This window comes from Cyprinus carpio, unplaced genomic scaffold (genome assembly GCF_018340385.1).
Source record: "Cyprinus carpio isolate SPL01 unplaced genomic scaffold, ASM1834038v1 S000006753, whole genome shotgun sequence".
NCBI lineage: Eukaryota > Metazoa > Chordata > Actinopteri > Cypriniformes > Cyprinidae > Cyprinus > Cyprinus carpio.
In genome coordinates, this window is record NW_024879352.1 from 283,000 (window position 1) to 291,609 (window position 8,610).

Sequence of the window (8,610 nt, forward strand, 5' to 3'; positions counted from 1 at the left end):
AGATCTCATGCACTCGTTCTGCAAAACTCTAGTCTAAACACATTCTTACTCACTAAAATGCAATTTGCACCGTGATAAACTTGCAAAACCCTAAACACAAGAAAGCAAAAGTTAAGCACAGCTGCAACATGGTTGTCATCGTTTACACACAATAATTAAAAAAACTGTACATTCTTGTTTCTAAATATGTGAATGTTCAAAATATAAGCCAGTTCAAAGTGCACAGATGACATGGGTGCCTCCATCAATCTGAGAGGTACAGAGGTGGAGGACGAGGAGGACGAGGAAGAGCAAGACCAAGACCAAGAACAGTCATTTCAGATGAAATAAGAGCTACTGTGGTAGACCATGTTCTTGTGTGTGGAATAACAGAGGCAGGGCAAAGAGTTCAACCTAATTTGAGCAGATTCTTTGTGGCCACCATAATTATTTGGAAAGTTCGAAAGAACAGCAATAGAAGAGTGGAAGAGAATCTTGTGTAGAATTAGAAGTCTACCCTGTCAGGTTGGAAGAACTGGCCTGTGGTGACATTAACGTGCTGTCTTGTCAAGGCTGGATCTCCACCACCAGAGGGTTTGTTTTCCCCGGTTCACTCTGCGACGTAGATGATCCTCTGATTCAGATTGCATGCAGTGTATATACTCTAAATATTTTGAATATATAACACTGTGTGTTTCGTTTCTCATGTTAAGAGTAATGTCAGTTGTTTTTTTTGTATATCTCTATTTCATAGAGATATAATGATATATATAGATATATAGTATATATAATATATATAACCGGACAAATAATACTTTTCCAATTGAATTATATTTGAAGTGTTTGGGTTTGTTTTTTAAAGGTTTTGAACAAAAAGAGTGATGGTTTCAAGTAAATGGTGTATTAGCAACTCAGAAACGTCTATGAATAAAAACAATGAAAAATCTTAATGATCAAAATCCACAAAGGAAAGAACAACCGGAGTGAACTTGACTGTTGGTACTTGGGGGGTGCGGTCACGTGTGAAACCGTCGTGGGGGGCCAGAGGGATGTTGTTTATTCGATGTGTGTCTGTTCAGTGTGGTCTTGTATAACTGATCGTCGTGGTCTAGTAAAAATACCTTTTGGAACCGGTATAAGCGATGGGTCAAAAGGGAATATTTTTTTACCCGTCTCCAGTGCCGTGTGTAGGCTGTGTGTGAACGAGGGAAGAGGGTTTGTTGTCTCATGCTTATGCTTTGCCTGTTACGCAGCGATAAGTCAGGATGGGTTAGGGAAAAGGGCTTGATCGTCTAGGTCATAAGGACCCAGTTGTCGCGCTGGAGGGTGTGGGGATCGTCTCTACCGACTTTATGGGGGTAGTTAAATTACAGAGCAACAAAAGAGGAAAACACTATGGTAGTTTTTTGTGTGTAGAGAAATTGTTGGTACTCATTGGCTGGGTACATAATGCCTTGCCTCCCATTTGTTTACGTGTACTTAAGGCATTGATTGTTGTTACACGTACGTTTTTTCCAATTGGCATACATTCCTTTGTTCAAATCTGGTAGTCACATTTTCAACACTCTATACAGAATTAGCACAATACTCGGGGGGGTTCTGTTGACCAGACCATTAACACAATTCTGGTGTGTTTGTCCAACAATATCAAGTCACGTTACAACGTTTTCTAAAATGACTTACAATTTCTTCTTCACACAAGCTTACCCCCTCCCAGAATCATGGCTCTGTCCTTATCTTTTTTACAAATGCATAAACAAAGGCATGACATAAATCAAGACCTACTGTACTATCGAGGTAACGCCTCTATTGCTGCAACAACAGCAGCTCAAAAGTATTGAACAAAATCTCTAATACAGTAAAATATCAATTAGTGTTACCGACCTGATAATGATGTTTAAGTGAAAAGATCATAGAAATAGATTTATTTCCAGTCTCAGTTGGAATAATGTCAGGGGGTGACGCTCTTGCCATTACAATCAAATAGAGTAAAAAAAGACTGTGTTGAAATTGTTTTTTGTTGATGTTGCGGACAAGACAAAGACTAAGATAAGGAAAAACTAATGATGGGATTTAAATTTGTTTTTTCCAGGATTGTAAACTCGCAATTTCCACGATTTAGAAGTCAACAATTATGAGATAAAAAGCGTCAACAATTTACCAATTAGTTTAGTTGTTTATCAGCTACCAGGGGGGCAACCATCCAGATGCCACCCCCACCCACTGGAAAGCAATTTTCAAATCAAGGTTCCAAGTGCAATTATCTGGCTACGAGACACTTTTTATATATATATATATGCACTGTACAAAGTAATGGAGTATTTGCAATGCCATCATTACTGTTGTTGTATATTGGACAGGCACTGTGCTAGGATTGACGATTATTTTCCTATTGGATAGAAGATAGTGATTATGTTTTGGACAGAGTGAATCGATTTCTTGAGCGGGTTGCTTCGTATTATTCTTGTTGATAGAGTAATTATATGGAGAAAAAACACTTTCCACCTATTTAACCTATGTCACTGGGTGCAAGCTGTAGGCCGAATTGTTAGAGATTTGGACTTGGAACCCGAAGGTCGCAGGTTCGAGGTCTAATTGCCTGGCAGGAGTTGTAGGTGTGAGGGAGTTAAATGCACAGTGCTGGCCCTTTTCCTCCTCTCATTACCCATGGCTGGAGTTGACCTTGGCGAGGTGGGACAGCTGAACCCCCAGTTGCTCCCGGGTGCTGGTATCGCTGCCCCATGATCTGGTGTGTGGACAATCATGTTGTGTTAACCGATGTCCATCTGGTGTGTATGTGCACTTGGAGGGTTTAAATGCAGAGCAAGCAATTCTGAGTATTTGTTACCAGACTCGGCAAATGTCACGGACTCTTCAACCCGGCCTCTTTCATTTTCGGAACTGCATGTTGATTCGTATCCGGTACTAGACCAACATTGGGGCTTGATCGGCCAGTGGAACCCAGAAAGTAACGTGTCTATAGCCGCTGTGCGGACATGCTTTCAACAGCTGCTAGTTTGGTGCCCTATTGTTTGTCGTAAGAGCGAACGCGCGGTGATCATTGATCATTACTCGCGAGGGCGTCTCTCAAATGGGGTGAGTGTGAGTAGAAACCGCGGGTAGGACAGGGACACTGTGGTAAACCCAGGATGTCTAAGACGATTACAACAAATTACACACAAAAGCCTGCTGGAAACTGCCACAACATCCGCGGGACCTGCCCACATGTTGTATTGTGACGTGATTTAGTGTAGAAAAAAAAGGTTAATAATGGACTGCATGATGAAGTATATATAAATGTGTAACTCACACACAGGTGAAAAATGACCGTGAAAAACAAGGCATCAGTATAGTTAAAACAACATTTTGGAATGACAACTAATAGAGCCGTTTTCAGTGGGGGGTTCGTTTGGTTGGCACTTATGGCCAATTATAGAGCATGAAATAATATGCTGCGTCGAAAATATGAAAATATTCTGGAGAAAGACACTTGAAAAGTGTTGGCTCCTAACAAAATACAGGTGGGTTAAGAGGTGGGCACACACAACACACAAGTTTTACACCCTGTGGAGAGAATCAAACCAGTATTTCTGGTGGCATCGAATGCAGACGCGGGTTACTGTGGTTCCGTTTGGTGAGTGGACACAATCTTGAAATGCTTAACCGGTGACACCCCAGTTGCATTCAGGGCGTGCAAATGTCGGGAGATTGTGTGGACCAGCATAAATAATGGCGGGAGGTTAAAGAGGCAGAGACTGCCGTAGATAATTTATCCCCTTTGAAAAAAGAGGAGGAGTGTTGTCCCCCAGGTTCGGTCAAAAATACACAGTTACAGTGATTGTGGACAGGAAGGAATACCCTAAAACACACACACAACATACACACACAAAGAAGTCCCAAAATATCCGGCAGTAGGACCAGAGATTTTGGACATGGTTTCGAGGGGAGTAGAAAATGGTAAAAGTAGCGGACGTAGGTGGAGACATAACAGGGATGTGGAGTAACGTTGGACCAGTGAAAGACCAAGCAGCGCTACAGGAATTTGACTCAGCATGACATACAACCGGGAGCGAGCAAAGCTTGTGTGGCCGAAAGGGGAGCACGGGGGGCATAAAGACAGGGACGGCGAAACCTAAGCGTATTTCGAGCTTCAGATAACACCGAGGAAAGGAAATGGGGCCGGTAACCTTGGCATTGGATGTTTTGGCGCGGGGAGGGGGCGATGAGAAAGCATCAGGGAACACGTCCGGAAGGGCGGTAATCTAGTGCATCCCCTGGTCAACCAACCACAGAGCGGTCGTAGCACCGAGCCATGGAGACGGGCTGGTAACGCGAGACAGGCTCCGGGCGGTTGCCGGGTCCATAGACAAATAACACAGCGCAAAAGCCCATCTGAACCCTCAATCGAGTGATATTCTCTTAACCGAGCTAAGTGATGAGAGGTGAGGAGAGCAGCAGCACTTTAAGTGAGGATTCCGTTACACCTGAAAGACTGAGAGATGTACTAATGGATTATCCTTCACATGCATCTGGCAGCCAAAATACATCATAAATTTCATTCTACCCCACAGCTTTCGCATAAAGCACAACAAACCAATATCGTATTTCACTTCATTGCTCTATCCACGGATTGAGAGTTTTTTAAAATGTGTGCTCTTGCATATTGTTAAACTTGCGAGAAAGCACCAGGCATTGGCCTACAGTATTTGTATCGATAGGTCCAAATGTACTTGCTGAGATTGTTTTCTTTTGTAGGTTTTAATCTTCATGGCGACTGAACATGCAAATGTTTCATAAATAAATGACGGCTGAGCTCAATCCTTTACAAGTACTGCTGGCAGGTAAACACATATGGGTGAGGTCATGTTTACAAGACCTGTTGAACTCACTCGCTCATACTGTCAGTTTAGCTATACAAGTAGCGCAATGCTAAGTGAAACTAGCTTCGTGCTTTATTTATTTTTAGTGATGATGTCATCCTTAGGCAGGTCTGGGCCAGGAAGGCAGGATGACCGTTGAAACGATGGAACAAAAGGTGGGAGTATAACTGTCATAAAGAAGATATTGTAAAAAAATGTTTAAGATTATATACACAGTCGATTTTCATCCCCACTATAATGAGAGACACATAGGTGTGGCTAATATGACTATTTTTGGGTGTAGCTATGATGTTTGTTGATGTATTTTGGGTAAGTTTTGAAATATAGCAGTTTGAGCATGAAAAAGAACAGTAGATTGCCTGGCCTCCATATCCGTCTTTAATTTCTAGATCTATAAGAAAACAAGATATATTTAATTTGTATGGGTATATATGAAAAGGACTGTATTTAAGTTCTTTTCTGCCAACAAAGGAAAACAAAGTCAAATTATGAGATAAAAGTTGAAATGATGAGATTCGACTTTTATCTCAAATCATATGATTATGGATTTAGCATCTGAAAATTTCAAAACCTTTATTTATCACAACTATGATTTAGTATCTCTTGTTGACATTTTATCTCATATTATCTCAATATTTATTAAATTTTGTCATAATTTCAGCTTTTTGTGTCATAATTTCATTTATGTCTATAATTATGACTTTATATCTCATAATTATATTATGTTATTTTTTTGGTACTTTGTACATAATTATGATTTACCAAACGGTTTGTGGATGGGCTTCCATACGAAAACACTATTTGAAAACAACAATCTCTTCTTGGTGATGCCCATACTCTCTCTCTCAAACACACTTCTTCCACCCTGTTTACATGATCTTTCAACAGGCTTTCTATTTTGCATTAGAACTGTCAAGTGATACTATGCAGCTTTGCAGTTTGCATATGTACATACGCACACACGCACCACGTTGCTGGAAGGAACCTCCCATTCCCTGGAAGGCAAAAACAGAATTTTCTTTTCATATTACACCAGATAAAGACAGTTTCAGTGCCTTTGACTCTGCACTGAGCGTCAGAAAAATCTTTGATAATGAGAGCACTCATTATCAACTAATTTGACATTTAAGAACGAGTGTTTTAAAATAAATAAAATAAATAAAAATGATAAGGGACATTTAGAATTAGTAACTGAATCATACAAATAATTTGCTCTTTTTCATAATATTGTGGATGTTGGAGTTTTGCAGGTTGACTGTCTGAGCTCATAGTCAGTAGTTTATTGAAGCTAGATAACTCACCTGTGAGATCTGGATTTTCTGTTCACATTCAATTTGATTATAAAGTCACTTGATAAGTAGTTACCAAAATCATCCACATATCAGTTGTCTTCAAAGGACTGATTCACTCCAAAATAAAAATCTACTAAAAATATACTCACCCTCATGCCATCCAGTAAACAGTTGTCTTGTCTGAATCAGGTGAAAAATATGCACAGATCAACCACCAAGTGAAAACAGTCCTAAACAGTATTAAACAAATATGCTGGTTGGATTTTGATGGGACTTATCACTGGAGGAAGCAGTCTCTCTACTGACGGCACCCATTCACTGCAGAGCATCCATTTTTTAGCAAGTTTTGTAATGCTGAATTTTCCAATCTTTGCTGATGAAGAAACAAACTCTACTCTACTCTACATATTTTATGGCCTGAGGGATGCATACATTTTCAGTAGTTTTTTTTTTTTATGTTTGGTCTTAAGTATGCCTTTAAGCTTTCCAACTCAGTACAAAATGTGTAACAATGGTTCAGTGGTAAACATAACACTATAATGCAAAAAAAGTAACGCAAGCATGATAATGAAAAAAAAAAACCTTATATTATACACCCTCACCTTATATCATTTAAAGCCTAGGGTGAGGAAAATGTTATGACCGTATGGTTGTAGTACCTCTTCAGTGCTGAACCGTCACAATGCAAAAAAAGCAATTAAGCCTAAAAACAAATTGTGGTTTTGAACACTTACAAATGGCCTTTTAAAAACCAGTATCATCAAGCATCCACTTATAGCACATTCCTGTCTCTAAGCCCACTGGACACTTGCCACCAGACCTTCGATAAACGTCCATAATTCTCCACACAGGCTATGCACTTGAAATAAAATCTGTTTGGACAAAATAATGAAGAAATTTTTTTTTTTGCATAATAATAAAAACATAAATTGTCTCCTGCCCTCTGCATCTCGGTTTTACATCCCTATTTCTGGTGCCTCTTCAGGATTATTACTTTTAAAAGTTTGTTTCTCCAAGTAAGGCCTAGGGATGACTATTTTCAAACCACTGAAACTTAATAACACCATTTCACAGTACCCATATCACATCTATCATACACCCTCTCTCCTACGCTGTCCGAATCCACACATTTGCAGATCCTGTTGTTGTAAAACCAGAAACTCACTCAATGTTTAACTTTACTAGCACAAGGTAAGACGAAGGCGGCGCCACTAAAATGTCCAGCTGCAAAACAATATTTAAACAAACATGGTAAAAAGACAGAGAAGTGCGCGCTCACACTCACAACGCTCACACACGCAAACACACACTAACAGGTGATGTCACTGCGCACTCTAGTGGTCACATGTTTTCACCATATCCTGCTTTATAGAGCACTTGAAATTTGAACATGATATTTAACTTGTACTGCTTACATGATTTGCATCATATGTAGGTGAGACCGGGACTTTTTACTACAGTGAATATACAGTGGATTTATTTTATTGATAGCCAATTTCTGTGAAATAAATCGTCACCTTGGAATTATAAGGTTCTAGCTGCCATTTTTGTCAAAAGTGAGTTATTCACATTTTTTTTTTTGGGGGGGGGGGGGGGGGGGTGGATGTGGGGGGGTTGTATGCTAGAGACTTATAACCCAAATAAATAAATAATAAAACAAACTAACATAGTCAATTAAATCTCATTTATTGCAAATCATAAATCTTTTCAAGTACATGGCATTATGCATATTATATCAAAAGAATAACATCTGTTTAAGGGAATAACTTCCTAGAATTACACATATTGTACCATGGAATATGCTTCATAACTTCTCCTCCATTTTCCCTCTTCCTGCACAACAAGAACATTCACTCCACTGTCTCTTAAGAAATCATTTACCTTCTGTTTTATGCACAGACACATTTCGAACATCGACACACACACACACACACACACACACACACACAAACATAAGGAAAGCAGAATATAGATATACTAAAAAATTTTTAAAAAGAAGAGTTTTTAAAAAAAGTGCAACAGTTTTAATATACCATCTCTTCTCGACATGCCCATGAAACAGACCACAGTAGAGGGTGAAGATTGGGGGTAGGCAGTGATATGCTGAAGTCCTGATATACAATGATACACATTTACAATGAACAGTGATGTATAACATCAAAGTAAAAAATCAAATGATGCGTCACTAAGATGCTTCAAGACTACAGGAATTGGCTATGTGTAAATCTACACTGTGATTTTCAATTGCTTTGTTTTTAGGGAGGTCACATAAATCTTCACAAGCAGCAAACTACCACATCTGTCAGGGCATGATTATCTCGATTATCTTATTTGGTTTATTGCTCATATATAAAATCCAATGAACAGGAAGGTAAAACTTCAGCAGAATCTGAGGAAGCAGAAAAGATACCTACTTTCAAAAACATGAGTAAGGTAATTTCACTGAATCGCAAAGTCTT